This window comes from Lontra canadensis, unplaced genomic scaffold (assembly GCF_010015895.1).
Source record: "Lontra canadensis isolate GAN:19392208 unplaced genomic scaffold, GSC_riverotter_1.0 scaffold1, whole genome shotgun sequence".
NCBI classification, from domain to species: domain Eukaryota; kingdom Metazoa; phylum Chordata; class Mammalia; order Carnivora; family Mustelidae; genus Lontra; species Lontra canadensis.
The window spans coordinates 22,027,830-22,044,432 of record NW_022630995.1 but is presented as its reverse complement, the minus strand read 5'-3'; positions in this window follow the sequence as shown (position 1 = coordinate 22,044,432).

Here is a 16,603-nt window from a genome sequence, read left to right as displayed (position 1 = left end):
CATTATTAACTATTTGAAGTCCAGGAACTTATCACATTTACCTCTTTGTTCTTAACATTTAGCAAAATGCTTGTTCACATGATAAAATTCTGGTGTTTTTTGATATGAGTTGAATTATCACTAAAACTGATTCTGTAGCCATCCCTCACTGAAATATCTCAAGACAAAAGGGTGAAGACGTAAAAACTTATTTTCATTGTCTTATTTCTTCTTTTCAGACCTAACCTTCCTACCAGTCTAGTTCCAACATTGTTCTTATAGCTTTGATCAGCGTGAAGAGAGCACAATTGGACTTCCTTCAGAATAATCTCCACTTTGTATACAACCTGAGGAAATGCAAAAGGAGGGGAGCCCAATACAAAGGTTAGAAAAGCATAAAAAAGGCAAGTCAGGTTTAATGTTTTGAAGCTAAGATTGAATGAATGCCCCTCAAGGGCCCCTTCCATATTATTCTAATTGCCCCCTTTTCTCTTTGTCCTTAATGTCCTAGACAAATGCAAATTTCATCTCTTTACAGACTGTTACATTTAACAACTCTCTCAGACTCTATATGGAATCCTTTTCCCTTCTCCCTTTTGGAGAATTTTTTTTTCTTCTTCTTTTTCTTCTTTTTTTAGATTTCTGATGCCTCATGGCAAATAGGTAAATTAATATGATTACTTGATGTTAACTGATAGTCCTTCAGGAGTTATCTGATCTTCAGTAGCATCTGAAAATAGAAGAGCTTAAACTCCAGGGCTACGTTTTTCCCCCTTGAGAAGTTGCCTACATATACTTATTAAAGAACCTTAATCATTTCACCGTGGAATCTCCAGTGCTATATTGCCTCATCCCAGGGGTCAGAAAGTTGTCCAGCAGAAGCAAAATCTTTATCTCAGGGTCTTCTCTGCATATGAATATTATTTTTAAAGATTTACTTATATGTAAGACAGAGTGAGAGAGAGAGAGCATACACATGCGAGTGTGGGGCATGGTGGGGCAGAGGGAGAGGGAGAGAGAAACTCAGCCCAACTCCACGCACAGTATGAAGACTGCTGAGCCTCATGCAGGGCTTGATCTCAAGACCCTGAGAGAGAGACCTGAGCCAAAATCAGAGTTGGATGCTTAACTCACTGTGCCACCTAGGTGCCCCTGAAATTTTTTAAGCTATTTGGCAAAAGAAGGGCAGAGGGAGAGCATTAACAGAAAAAGTGAATTCTTTTTCCAATTGCAGCAGGGCCAGAAGTCGTGGGGACGCTTCACACAGTTTGCATTTTCCTATCCTTTGTCTTCTGTCTAAGCTTCTTTAGCTCTTAAATCCATCTTGTTCTATTGTTAGTTTTACCTTTCTTGCTCATGGGTTCCATCATCTGTATTTAAACATTACTTAGTTAATTTTTGAGTGATTCATTTATTCATTCATTTCAATACAATTTAATTGAACATCAACTATATTAGTGTGGATGAGTAATACCGTTGTCACAAGAATCTCACTAACCTAGCACAGTGATTTGTTTCTTGGTCCCCTAAACTCCAGTCTGAATGTTGCTGCTGAGACTGCTCACCTTATAAGGGGGACTCAGGGATTTGATCTTCTCCATCTTATTACTGCCATATTCAGCAATATAGCAGTTCTTTGCTTCAGCCACATGGTTAGAGAACCTTTGAAAGATTGCTTGGGATGTGTTACGGCCAGGTTTGGTAATGCCGTATACTACATGAATTCATATTCTGTTGATTGGAACTCGGTCACATGCTTATATGTTCCAGGCTGGCAGTGGCCAGATGCAAGAGGGTTATGGGAAATACCTTAATTGTATATCAAGAAAGGAGAGAAAAACTGATAAACATGATGCCAGACATTTTGCTAAGTATTAGAAATTAAAAAAAAAAAAGAATAAGAAATAATTGTAGTATGAGGAGCTCACTTCCAGGCCACCAGACACATATGAACAGAAAATTAAATATAATATAGCATTAATAGTTACTGAGTGTATACATTCCTCCATGCCCTTAATATGGTAGCCCTTAATTAATTTACTCCTTTCAATAGCCCCATGAGGTCGGCACTTTTATTATCCGTATTTCATAGGTAAGGAAACTGAAGCACAATGGTTTAAGAAATTTGCCTAGGGTCACACTACAAATAAGTGGCTGAGCTAAGTTTCAAAACTAGGCAGTCTATCTTTAAAGTTTGAACACTTAAAAAATACAATAAAGAGATGCACAGGAGGATAAGGGAGACACAAGGTTGTGAGAATAAGAAAAGGTTTTATGTAGCAGGCACTACATGAACCGAGGTGTAATGGTGGAGTTGGAATTAATCCAGTTCCAGGGCAGGAAGAGTTCCAGCAGAGGAAAAAAGGGTGGATAAAGGTAGAGCAGTGACAGATCTCTTGGTGTATTTTAAGATATTTAAGATCTATAGGTGGTTTGATGCCATATGTCAAGATACAGGCTAGAAGTTGGGAGAGACTAGCTGTAGAGATAGATGAGGCCAGGTCATCGAAGGCATTTTATGCAGTGCTGAGGAGCTCACCACTTATCCTAAGTGAAGACAACACTTGAAATGTTTCATTTAGAGAATTTAAATTTTTAAATTTACATTTTACTTACAATCCACTGGTGGCTATGTGAAGGATGTGTTGAAGTGGACCAAAAGTGCTGGTTGAAAGATCAGTTAAGAGGCTTTTAAAGTAGTCCAGGAACGCCAAATTTCGGTACATCTTGTCTTCTTATTACACAAAGACTATAAAATAATAATAATAATAATAATAATAATAAATGGCTGAGTATCACTTACCATTCCACACATTTGTCCTCACAACAACCATGTGAAAGAGGTATTGTTATTATCCCCATTTTACAATTGAGGAAATCAAGGCCCAGATTGTGTGGATAGTGGCTAGTAATTAATGGCACCAAAATTCAAACTTCTGTGGTCTGGCTCAAGGGCTGACCTCTAGTATATAGTCTATATACTAGTATATAGTATACAATTACCCCCTAGTACATAGTCTCCTTACATGAAGTAATGTTACAATTTACTAAAGTTACAAAAAGCTGGATGTGTTTCATGGGTAAAGGGAGAAAGGTGGGATTGGGAAGCAGAATCGGAAAGAAGTATTCCAGTCAGAGGGTATAGGGACCTTCTCCTGAGTGGCCAGAAAACCTGAGTCTTGGAGGCAAGATAGAATGGTTAGATGTGCTTCATTCTTCAGAAGAAAAAACTGAGGCATGGAACGATTGAGTGACTCACCCAAGGTCCCATAACTAGTAAGTCACAGAAAGAGGATAAGACCTCAGGTAATTATTTATGGAGTCTGTATTCTGTATCACCATACATTGTTGCCTGTCTTTATTCCATACCCAATGAGTTATTGAGAATGAAAAGCATTTCCTCGAATATGAGGAAGTCTTGGGTCAATACAAAATTTAGCAAAGCTGCTTTCACAGTTATCAGTAAATACTTTCTATCAATGATAAAACGGGAATAACTGTAGAATATACATATTCTTGGTAAGAGTGGGAGTCATTTTCACAGTTTGTTAATAAAATACTCCTCCTAGATATCATAAGGTCTTTAGAAATATATATTTATGTCTAATCTGGTGGTGTATGGAAGCATCCTAACTCTCTCAGAGCTCTCTTGGGGCTTCCTTGTGTTCATTTTCTATTATCCTGGGGATATGCAGCCCCTGGGTCTGAGCCACCATGAACACAGCTGACTACAGAATATGTGGGGCCCAGGGCAATATGAAAATGAGGGCTTCTTTTCCAAAAATTGGTAGGGATTTCACGATGGCAACAACAGAAAACTAAACCAAGCTTGGGGAATTTCTGAGTGTGTGGCCTTGTGTAGCTACACAGATCACACACCTATGATGTGGGCCCTGGCAGTACCCTGTCCCAACATTTAGCTCTTTAGTTCCTGAAGGCACCGTCTGGGGTACGTCATTCTGTGGGCCCCTAAAATTATGGTGTTTGCATGTCCAAAATGCTTATTCTTCTCACTGGGGGCTCCTCATCTTTAAGGAATTCTCAGTTTCCTTCATTGTCCAGGGATATAGATGAGAAAGACACTGAGAGGAATCTGTTCTTTCTCTTGGAGGGCAGGCTGCCCATCTTAGATCCTGTCTCTCTGCCTCATGGTGTCTTGGCTCACAGTTAAGATGATAGGTGGAAAGAAAGATTGGAACTCAGTGGCCTTTTGGGTTTTAAGAATATGATAAAGAGAAGAAAATAGATTTTCAGTACATGTAACTGTCACAGGATAAGTGTCCAGAATATATATAGAAACCTGTATAAAATCAGTAAGAGAAAGACAACTCAATAGAAAAGTAGGTAAAAAACTTAAACTCTTCACTCAAGAGAAGTTATGAATAGCCAACAATCTTATGCACATTATAAACATTCTTTTGTATATATTTAACAACAACAGCTGCAAAGATTAAGGAAAGGCTTAATATCAAAACAGTTAGGAACATAGCTTCCAAAAAACCATATTTTCTCTAAAAAGAAGTTAAAAAAAGGGAGTAAATTTTTGTATAAAAGACACCTACCCCCCCTGTGATGTGAGTTGCATGGTAAGATGAAAGCATGCAAAATTGATTTAGAAACCACCCCTGTAGCATAAATATCCCTTTAATGACTATATTGGTCAAAATATTTAATTGTGACACTTTATTCTTCCATTTCAATGTAAGAAAAACATGGTTTTGCTAATGACAATGATGCTCTTATATTACAATGGGGCAGATGTCTGCACTTAATCGGAGAAATTATTTGCATTTCAGTATTGCAAATACTCTTCAGAGTAATTGATAACAGACTGTGTAAGTGGACCCTTTCACCTCTCTGACAAATTCAACCAAATCGGTAATATGTAACTATCTACAAACTGAGATGCCATATGCTCCATGTAGCTTTCCATTTGGGGCTGGACACTAACTAGTCACGATTTATTAGGTCCTCATCGCTTACTGAGTCTACCACTTCTTTATTGTTTATTGTTTACCAGCCCTGAAGGATAGGGCTCAATCGCAGCTCGCATTTTGCAGGGAAGGCAGTGAGAGGCAAGGTAATTTGCTAAAGGTGGAAGAGTGTGGTGGTGGCAGGCCCGAGATTAGAGCCTACAGTCCCGGGGGGGGTGGGGTGGGTAATTTCGATTCCACCGCCTCTGTGAGTAGATACTGCTGGCTCTGTGTTCATCACACGCTCTCATTGAGGTTGCTCAAGCATTTCATGAACAGAAATCTTTTTCCTCCTGGGTCTCTCTGGCCCTTCCAGGATGTATTGTACCACTTAGCACCTATATTGCTCTTATATGTTTCTATTTTCTTCTTTCAGTGTTCCATTTGTGTAAAGGAGTTGAGTCCCTAGTAAAATTGTGAGTGCCTTAACATCAAGAAATGCGTTTTTAAAATTTCTTTTGGTATCCTTTCTCTTTATCAGCACGGTGTTAGGCATGTTTGGGAAACCCTCATTATATAGGGTTATTGTTCTCTGATCCTTTTGTAAATTAGGTGACCAAAACATAGGATTCCAATTTGCTTTACAAAATTAAATTTTGCTTTTTATCAAAAGGGATCTGTGTTTGGGCTGCTTTTAAAATAGGACTATATTTAAGACAATTCAATTTTGGCATAATTTCATATATATGCATTCAGCAGGGGTGGTATGTGGAGTAATCAACTTAGGGGATCATTTGATTCTGTAAAAAATTACAGAATATGTGCTCTGTGCTCCCCATGAATATTTGCATAGAAAGCTGAAATTCTGTAAAGTACCATCATCCCTTGTCAATTCTAATGTTAGATTTCTTGTTTAACTAAAGGTATCTGGCCTATATGACTTCCAGGTTTGAAAGGAAAATAAAGGAAAGGACAAGGGAAATGAACTGCTTACCCATGGATGGTGGGAATAAATGTGAAAAATACTAATCTTGAGTTTGCATTATTTAAAAAATGATTTGTCACGTAAGGTGATCTCTGTCCTTCCCTCTTTTGCTTTCTTCTTTTCTTCTTCAGGCCTTTCAGGTATTTCATTTGGTTTGGTTTGGAAACTCCTGAGGACCAGATCCATCAACCCCAGCCCGACAGACTGCACAGCTTCCCCACGCAGGGCTCATATGCACCAGTTCTCACTGATCGACATAACAGTTGGCATCTGTACTGAGTTGTCAGTCCCTGTACCATACTGGTTGTTAAAGATTTTGATTATAACCCATCCCCTGTCATACATGATAAAAGCTGACTACGTATTTGTGTTCTCTTCTATCACAGTGTTCTCTCTGACCCTTTCTCTTCAGCTGTACTTTGGATTTCAAAGTTGAAGATGAACAGGCTGTAGTGGACCTTTATTATTTTTGCTTGCCCAGCCTCTTCTGATTGTGCTTCTGGTCACAGGACTCAGATTTTGTTTCAGCCCGTGAGGTCCCAGTAGAACGGTCTCCATTCCCAACATGTGTTCCAGACCTAGACCCATTCGTTCAATATGATGTGATTCCCTCCTGCCTGGGACCCCTGGCCCAGAAGTAAATCTTCACTTTCACGGGTCTTGGGGTTTAAGGATGCCTATAGGATCTGGGGCTGCTGCAGCCAACAAGATAGAAGTGGGGTCTGAAAGGATGGAGTCAGCACAGAGGCCCAGAACCAGATAACGCAGAGCGAGAAAAACCTAGTCCTTAGATATTGGCTGAAGCTCTGTATCCAGATACTCCCAAAGCCAGTTCTACTCTTAGAGGTTTTGTTTGTTTTTAAAGTACAGAGAGTTCCCATATACCTCTTCCCCCAATGCCTTCCTTCAGCCTCTTCTGTTGTCATCTTTCCTGTACCCAGAGTGGTACATTCGTTGTAATGAATGAACTCACGTGGACACATCATTGTTACCCAAAATCCATAGTTTACATTAAGGTTCACACTTCGTGTTATTATGCATTCTATAGATTTTGATAATTGTATAATGACATGTATCCACATTACAGTATTCTACAGAATAGTTTCACTGCCCTAAAAATCCTTTGTGTTCCCCTATTTATCCTTCCCTTATCCCTAATCCTTGGTAAGCAGTAATCTTTTTACCCTTACCATAGTTTTGCCTTTTCCAGAATGCAGGGTAGTTGGAATCAGACAGTGTGTAGCTTTTTAAGATTGGCTTCTTTCACTTAGTATTACATATTTAAGTCTTTTCCTCCATGTCTTTTTGTGGCTTGATAGCACACTTTTTTTTTTTTAGCAGTGAATAATATTCCACTGTTTGGATGTACCACAGTTTATTTATCCATTCATTTACTGAAGGATAGCTTGGTTGTTTTCCAAGTTTCGGCAGTTATGAATAAAGCAGCTATAAACATTTGTGTGTAGGTTTTTGTGTGGGCATAAGTCCCCTGGAATTTTTAGACATAAAGTTCCCCCCTTTCTTCAACCATTTTGGATTAAGTTTTCTTTTACAAGCAAGTAGAATATACTAATGATATGTAGAGGCAGGGTTATGAACTGTCCAAGATGTTCTTGATGTTCTTTTCTGCTTGACCTCATTTCAGGCACCCACTCTTAATTTTTTTTTTTAGAGATTTTATTTATTTATTTGACAGAAAGCACACAAGCAGGGGGTGGGGAAGGGCAGAAGGAGAGGGAAAAGCAGGTCTCCCACTTCTGCTGAGCAGAGAGCCCTACATGGGGCTTAATCTTTTTATCCTTCCTTTTATTAAGTAAGTAAGGAAATGTAATCTACATATTGTAGCTGTCATCTTTAGACTTGTTATTCTAACAGTCTCCAAAACTGGTCTGTTTTAAGTCTTATTTTCCTTCCAATCTTTCTTCTACCATGTAGTCAGAAGGATTGTTCTGATTTGTGAACTATATCACACTTTTGCTTATCTATGACCATCTAGCCCATGTTATACTACTGTTCTTGGGGTAAAAATCCAGTTACCCACCATGGTGCATAGGCCTTTGGATGATCTCGCCCCTCCCCTATTTAAAAAATTTAAATTCAGTTAGCCAAGGTATGGTACATCATTAGTTTTGATATAATGTTCAGTGATTCATTAGTTGAATATAACACCCAGTGCTCATCATATCACGCGTCCTCTTTAATTCCCATCACTCAGTTACCCCATTCCCCCACCCACCTCCCTTTCTGCAACCTTCAGTTTGTTTCCTGGAGTTAAGAGTCTCATATGGTTTGTCTCCCTCTCTGATTTCTTCACTTTTAATTTTCCCTCCCTTCCCCTATTGTCCTCTGCACTATTCCTTATGTTCCACATGTGAGTGAAACCTTATAATTGTGTTTCTCTGACTGACTTATTTCATTTAGCATAATATCCTCCAGTTCCATTCATGTCAATGTAAAAGGTTGATATTAACCCTTTCTGATGGCTGAGTAATATTCCATTGTATATATAAACCACATCATTCTTGTCCATTCATCTGTTGAAGGACATCTTGGCTCCTTCCACAGTTTGGCTATTGTGGACATTGCTGCTCCGAACACTGGAGTGCAGGCACCCCTTCTTTTCACTACATCTGTGTCTTTGGGGTAAATACCCAATAGTGCAATTGCTGGGTTTTAAGATAGCTCTATTTTTAACGTTCTGAGGAACCTCTGTACTATTTTCCAGAGTGGCTATACCAGCTTGCATTCCCACCAACAGTGGAAGAGGGTTCCCCTTTCTTCACATCCTCAACAACATTTGTTGCCTGCTTTGTTAATTTTTGCCATTCTGACTGGTATCTCATTGTGGTATCTCATTGTGGTTTTGATTTGTATTTCCCCAATGCTGAGTGATGTTGAGCATATTTTCATGTGTCTCTTAGTCATTTTTGTGTCTTCTTTAGAGAAGTGTCTCTTCATGTCTTCTGCCCATTTCTTGACTAGATTATTTGTTTTTTTGGGTGTTGAGTTTGAGAAGTTTTTTATAGTCTACCTGCCCTCTGTCTGTAGAGTCATTTGCAAATATCTTCTCCCATTCCGTTGGTTGCCTTTTAGTTTTGTTGATTGTTTCCTTTGCTGTGCAGAAGCTTTTTAGTCCCCTTTCTCTCAGCACTTTTCTCTCAGTTCGTCTGTCAATTCCATGGGAGTTGTGGTACCACTGAGTCTTTGTATATGCTGTTATCTTTGCCTTGAAGACAGGTACCTGTGCCTCTCCTCCCTTCTTGGCCAACTCTCACTCATCCTTCATTTCTAAATTCAGATATTACATCTTTCAGAATGCCTTCCCTGATCCCTTACTCTGAGTTAGGTCTCTTTACCATAAGTATCTCATAATGTGCCTACTTAGCATTCAGTAGCAAAATGAATTATTGAGGTATCCCAGCTGCTTTGGAGATAACCTGTGATGTGAAACATTTCCTGAAACCAAGCCTCAAACTCACAAATTCATGGGTAGGTGGGTGGGTGGGCAGCTGGGTTGGGAGTCCCAGGTCTATTACAGGCAAGTGGGGGAGAAAGTAGGTGGTCCTCAGAGCTGGTGGGGAGGAGTAGGTGAGGGAGAAGAGAAGAATATGAAATAGCATGGAGGAGTGAGGAAGGCAAACTTAATGTACTAGGTACTTTTATGCTTCTCTCTGGGAAATGTGTTCATCCTCTGAGATGGACATGTTTCTCTTCATTTTCCAGAAGAAGTTGGGAGATGTATGAAAATTACCCAAGTCTAACAAGCAATTAGCGAGAAGCAGAGTTGATAGAATTGCCAGATTTAGGAAGTAAAAACACAGGATGCCTAGTTAAATTTGAATTTCAGATAAACAACAAATACTTTTTTTAGTGTAAGTATGTCCGAATTATTATTATTATTTTTTTAAGATTTTATATATCTATTTGACAGACAGAGATCACAAGAAGGTAGAGAGGCAGGCAGAGAGAGAGTCGGAAGCAGGCTCCCTGATGAGCAGAGAGCCCGAGGTGGGGCTCGATCCCAGGACCATGAGATCTTGACCCGAGCCGAAGGCAGAGGTTTAACCCACTGAGCCACCCAGGTGCCCCAGTATGTCCGAATTCTTAATTGTTTATCTGAAATTCAAATTTAACTGGGTGTCCAGTATTTCACTGAACAACTCTAAAAGATTGGGCAGTCTCTACTACAGTAATGGCAGATAACATCACAGGCAGGATAAACCAACCACGCTAGTCTAATCAGTTGTTGAGAATACTGAATCTGAAAAAGCAGTGGGAAGACCAATAGTATGGTGACATAGTGTCACATAGTGACAAAGTGACAAAGGAACTGTGCAATTCTCATATCCTTAGCGTCAGTAAAAGTGTCCTGTCAAAAAGCTACTAAGTGATATGTTTCCAGAAAGATCACGCATTTTGACCTGCATCACAATTATAGGAATTTTAGGAAAGAGCTTTAAATCCTTTTGGAACAAACTGAGATGTCAATTAATCTGAAATTGATCTCCAAAGGAAGTATTCTGAAATATGGAATTTTTTTTTGAAAAGATGCTCATAATTTATAAGTATATATCCTTACAAAAGTGGAAATAACACTGCAAAGATAATTATATCCACCCCTTGGAATATTTTGCAGTTGTGATGACAAAGGTCATTAATAACATGAGAAATGCAATAAGGTAGGATACATAACTATATACAGAATGATCACAGCTGTTTGAAAGGGGAAAAAATGAAGAAAGAACTAAAACTTAAGAGAAAAGATTGACAGGTATTACCCCAAATGTTGAAAGTGCTTTTCAATGGGTGGTGATAAGAAATCTGTTCCCTTTTTTCAACTTTTCTGTATTTTTCAAAATTTTAATAATGTCATATATTAGTTTTGTAGTAAAAACTGTCAGTGTTTTATTTTAAAAGAGAGAAAGGGGGTACTGTTATTATTGTTATATCTGTTTTCCGCAGTAGACATAAACTTAGAGCATTGTATTTGGCATATAGTAGACATTCAGTAAATAATTATTGAATGAATGAGGACAGTTAGTATGTCTGTATTCTTTGTTATTGTATTTGCTATAGCCAATTAAAGAAAGTGGAATGAATGGGAGATTCTTAGCACTTGGTGGCTTTGGACAAGCCTCCTAGACTTTCTGGGACTTTGTTCCTTACTCATAAATTCAGGGCTTGGATTATGATCTCTATGGTGGTCTCCGGAAGCTGAAAAATGTTGTAATTATTTGATTATACAATGTTCAGACTGTCATGCAGCAAGGGTAGCAGCCAGTTCCTGAACTCGTAATTCCAGGCCACTTCTTATCGTTAGGCTTCTACTTTAGAATCAGGCAAGCTTTTTATGATGGACCATTTTATGAAGCTTCAGAACTGCCCAGTTGTACAGGGATCACTCACAGTTAAATCCACTGGTTTCTGTATTTCAAAGATTTTATTTTACATCACTCCTATGCTTTCTGAGTTATTGCTTTGTCCTGTAAGGATAGCAGCATCTGGCCTGTTTTAAAATTATTTTAAAATTGGTGGCAGTTGTCAGCTACTCTCTAGAGCTGGCTAGACAGTTTGTTGTACCTGTCCTATATCAGAGAAATGGATGTTAGGTGACCAGTTTCTTCTATGGTTACAATTGTTATTTTGCATTTGGATGTTCAAAGAGGTATGTCATACAACAACAAGTTACCAAGAAAAAAGAGAAACCCAGAAATCCTTTATGTTCAGGATTTTGTTTACCCATCTGAGGCACATTCATAGATAAAATGGAAACATACTCAGCTGAGCTGGTTACATTAAGGAGGCCATTTCTGGGTTCAGAAATTTTTGTGGTGGGTAAGGCTTTCTTCTTTTTTTTTTTTTATTTTAAGATTTTATTTATTAGAGAGAGAGAGAGAGAGAGATCACAAGTAGGCAGAGAGGCAGGCAGATAGAGAGAGGGGGAAGCAGGCTCCCTGCGGAGCAGAGAGTCCGATACAGGGCTTGATCCCAGGACCCTGGTATCATGACCTGAGCCGAAGGCAGAGGCTTAACCCACTAAGCCCCCCAGGTGGCCCAAGGCTTTCTTATTTCTAAGATTGTTGATACTACTCTCAAAAAATTGTTTTCCAACTCTTTGCTTATAATAAGAGAGGTTGAAGCTACCACTTAGGTCAAGAGGCATTAAAGTATTTTCTTAGTTTTTAATAATATATAATATTCTTTTTACCTTTTCCTAAAAATTTCTTGGTTTCCTTGATAGAAAAAATTTCAATTTTTATGTATCCACATTTATTTTTCAAGAAAATGTGAACACTCCCAAACCTGGGTAAAATAATCCTACTTAGAACAGTAATCAGCTGAAAATGACATTGGTCTAAGATTAAGTCAGTTGTGGAAGTATAAGGAAGGTTGTGTTACCTAAGCAACATGTTGTAGCTTCCTTCATAGTTCTCCAGGGTTTATTCCCTAGTTCCCCTGAGAGAGTCTCAAACAGAGATAAAGACATAGCAGTAAAGTAATAAATTTGTGAAAAAAATCCAAATATCCAAAGTAAGGAATTTTTTTAAAAAGATTTATTTATTTATTTGACAGTGGGAGGGAGAGATAGAGAGCACAAGTAGGGGGAGCAGCAGGCAGAGGGAGAGAGAGAAGATCTAAGCTTTCTCCTTTGGTGAACGTAGGGTTCTTTTCCTACCTGACAAGGACAGAGCCTTGATTGGCAATCATGGTTTCACGGATATTGCAAAATATCTGTGAGATGAAAATGAGACAAGTAGACCTTAGGGGAATTGAGAGAAATGGGAGGGATCCATAGAAAGCAGGAATTCTCAGATTTTTTTTCTGATGAGATCCCCAGATGGAGAGAAATATGACTTAGAGAAAAGATTGAATAGATCCTTTCTAATATTTTCAGAAATTTCTTTGTTCATGGTTATCTAAAAAGGGATTGTTTTAAGGCAATATGCTTTACATGGGAGTCTGAGAGTCTGCTCTTAATGGTGTCTTTTCCTCTTCTTTTTCTTGTCCCCACCACATGCAATTCCCAGCTTTGTCTTTTCCATTCCCTTCCCTATCCCTGGAGTCTTGATTCCATCTTCACAGCTCAGCCCTGGCTTAATGGAGGGAGATCACATCTATGCTATAAGAAATAAGCATAGGTCCAATCTGGGTGAACCCCTTGCCTGCTCCCCCATTCTCCTAGCACCAGGGGTTAAAATTTCCACATGGCCAGTAAAAGGGGCCTTGGAGTATGTAAGGTGAGTTATAGAAAATAATTTTTTTTTGCATATTTATGTTTATGGGCTATAAAAAATCCTTGCCAACTTTTTAACATTTATTTCTTTTTTGGATTACAAAGCAAACCTGTCCATTATATACATGTTAAGAATATAGAAAAACATTTAAAAAGCCCATCAATAATTCTGTTATTTTACTCATATTTTGAGGCATAAAAAGCAAATAAATGGAAATTTCCCTCTTCCACTCATGTCCTCAAGTCCCTAACACCTATTTATTGCTATCCAATCCATAATTTCTTTTAATATATTTAAGTATATAAATTATTTAATACATTTATTTACTTCTAAAATTGAACAGTTCCAAAATGTTGATGGAATACCTTAAGTGTAGAACACTGTAGCGGGTTCTGTGAAGCTGTGTGTGTGTGTGTGTGTGTGTTTGTAAAATGGAAAGGTTGATTCTTACCCCTGAGAAATCAGTTAACTGCTTGTCAGAAAGATAGATGTGAAAAAGATGAGAATATTTTAAAAAGAAATATGTAACTACACACAAACATTTTCAGTAAAACAGACTGAATTATTTCTTAGGAATAGGTTAAGATTTTGGGGAAAGAAATCTATCTTTTTTTTTAGGTCCTCCAGTGACATTTAGTACTTTACTTATTATATCTCTGAAGTTACTGCATTGAGTCACACACTTAGAAATCTAATCAACTCAAATACTGTGTGGCTTTATAAAGAAAATGAAAAATCTCTTTTTTTCTAGGCCAACTGTAGGAATCATCCTTATCTTTTTTCCCCAATCTGCCTTCCCAACAGCACTGTTGGAGACTGGGCATGAAGAATGATCGGGAAGACAAGCCCCTGTGTGGTACTGACAGGAAGTGAGTACATACAGTGGTCTTTCATCTTACAAAAATAAATAACATTTCCTCATTCCCTCACCTTGGTTTAGGCTTGATTGAGCATGAAAGGGGAATTTTCTTCCTCCTTTCAGAGTAGCATTTATGAACCTCTAAATGGAAGTCCCTCTATCTGCTTCTTGGTTCCGAAGAGGGGCCTCGCTTCCATATCCTCAGGGTGTACTACATGGACCATGGACTGCCAAGCGGGAGATGCAGATCCTATTTCTGGCACTGCCCCCTGGCTTGCTGTGTGACCTCGTATAAATCACTTACATCTCTCCATTTCCCCGATGGCAAGACAGCTGCTGAAACATTCACTACTGTCTCCAATGTCACAGCCACTCTCTTGCTACAGGCTTGAGAACAGGACAGAGTTGTGTCACTTGTCAGAGGAATCAGGCAGTTACTCATTTTTTCTGATATGATTGAATCACTCTGGATAAATCCACCAGAGGCTCAGAAGCAGATGGTGTGATTTTTCACTTTATCCAATTAAAAAAATGAAAAAAAATTCTTAAAACCTATAAAACATCCACAAAACACTCAGGTAAAGTTTTGGGAAGTTTTAAGAATTAGATGTTTGGTCCTCCCTGGAAGGAATATATATATATATATTCATTTACTCCACTGAAATGGGGAATGAGAAAAAAAATACACACACACACACACACACACACTCTTTGAAATAAGAATTTTGGAAATTCTTGAAATCATAAAACTTGAGGATTAGAAGAAATTTTGGAAATAATCACAATCTGACTGCTGATTAGAATCAACCAAGGAACTTTAACAAGAATATAGATCCCCATATTCCAAATGAAATGTGTTTTTTTATTCAGAAGTCCCAGTCATCTGCCCTCTGAGGAAACTCCTCAGGAAAGATGATGATCAGTTAGGTTAGGGAACCATGGATCAAGTCCACTAAATTGGACATTTATGTTTTCTTTCAGTGTGTTTGAATACTTTCAGTTTTGGGGAAATCACTACTTACAGAAAGAGCAAACTCTATTTTGGGAATTCTTTGGGAAATTATTTATTATTATCTCCTTTGATTGGGAACTAAAACACTATTTCTCCCTCAACTGGTACTCCCACTGTATAATGTTAGTATTTGTTGAATACTTTCTGTATGTTAGATAGTCTCTTAAAGAGTGACCAACCATCCCGGTGTGCTTGGTACTGTCACAGTTTATCAATATCCTTTTTAGTTCTCACAGTCAGTTCATGAGATAAATCCCGTTCTTGACCTCCCTTAACATTTGAGGAAACCAAGGTACATATAAAAGAAATGGTTTGCCTAAGATGACTCAGCATGTAAACTGAGACCCGGGCTTAGCACCCAGACGGTTCAATTCAAGAACCCCTTTTCTTTGATCATTATTCATTCACCAAGAGTCATTCTTCCATCTTTATTTCTTGACAGATTCACTGGTGCTTGTGTAATGGGTGCTTCCAAGCAGTCCTACATAGTGCTCTGTGATTGGACCCACTTAATACCGGCCTTTCTGGGTGACAAAATCTAACTATAGGGCTGTGGGAATTAATATGACTCTTCCCCCAGTTTTTTTATACAGGTCAAATTGGTTATAAAATAAGTACTGTATGCATGACCTCAAAGAAGATAAGCCACGGCAGAATAAACCTGAGTTGAGAGATTGAGGGTATGTATGGAAGGAGACATGTGCCTGGGTGCTGACTATAGGCTGTTGGCTTAGGAGTGTTTATGATGTAATTGTGTATGAGTCTCAAGGTCAGCGGTTTTATTTTAGTATTACTATTCTTCTTCTTTAACATCAGTTGGTAGTGCTCTCAACTTGTGTTCTATTACCTGACCCTCAACTGTTTTAAAAAAATACCCCGGAGAAATTTGAATGCTGGCTATTTTATGATTAAGGAATTACTGTTATGTTTTGAGTTATGACAGTGATATTGTGATTATGTTAAGAAATACAGGAGATCGGAGGGGGGGGGACAAGATGGCGGGGAAGTAGGAGGAGGTGCCTTTTCAACCTGTACCCTAAAGTGAGCTGATTACCTACCAAAGAACTCCGATCACCCATGAAATCAGCCTGAGATCAGATTTATACACATCTGGATCTCTCCAGGGGCAGAAGACGCCAGTGGGCAGGTAAAGCAGAGTGGGAAAGGCGGACTGATAATGGAAGATAAACAAAAGGGGGAGGGAGCCACCAGAGGTGACCAGTTGGAAAGTAATACCCCTAATACGAGCGAGAGTGCCCTGCGTCTGGGGACCAGCGTTAACTTGGAGACTGGTTGAAAGCACTCCAAAAGAGCAAAAGATCGCGCAGGGGAAATTGTGGGAATTGGGGTGGCTAGGGACAGGGGCTTAAGTCCCCGGTCCCAGGACAGCCTCCCTGGGCACGGAGCCAGAGAGAGTGCAGCGGAGAAACCAGGTCTTGGTCCCTGAGCCGCCAGCGCGCCCGAGAGTGCGTGGGTTCTGGCCCCTGTGAGGGGATGGGAGCCACACCAGACGGCAGAATGCGCGAGCCCTGCTACAGAGCCTGAGATGCCCGCGCCCCTCATCCTCCCCTAAGAGAGGTACAAAGGCCCAGCCGGCGCTCTTTGACACACGCCATTGTT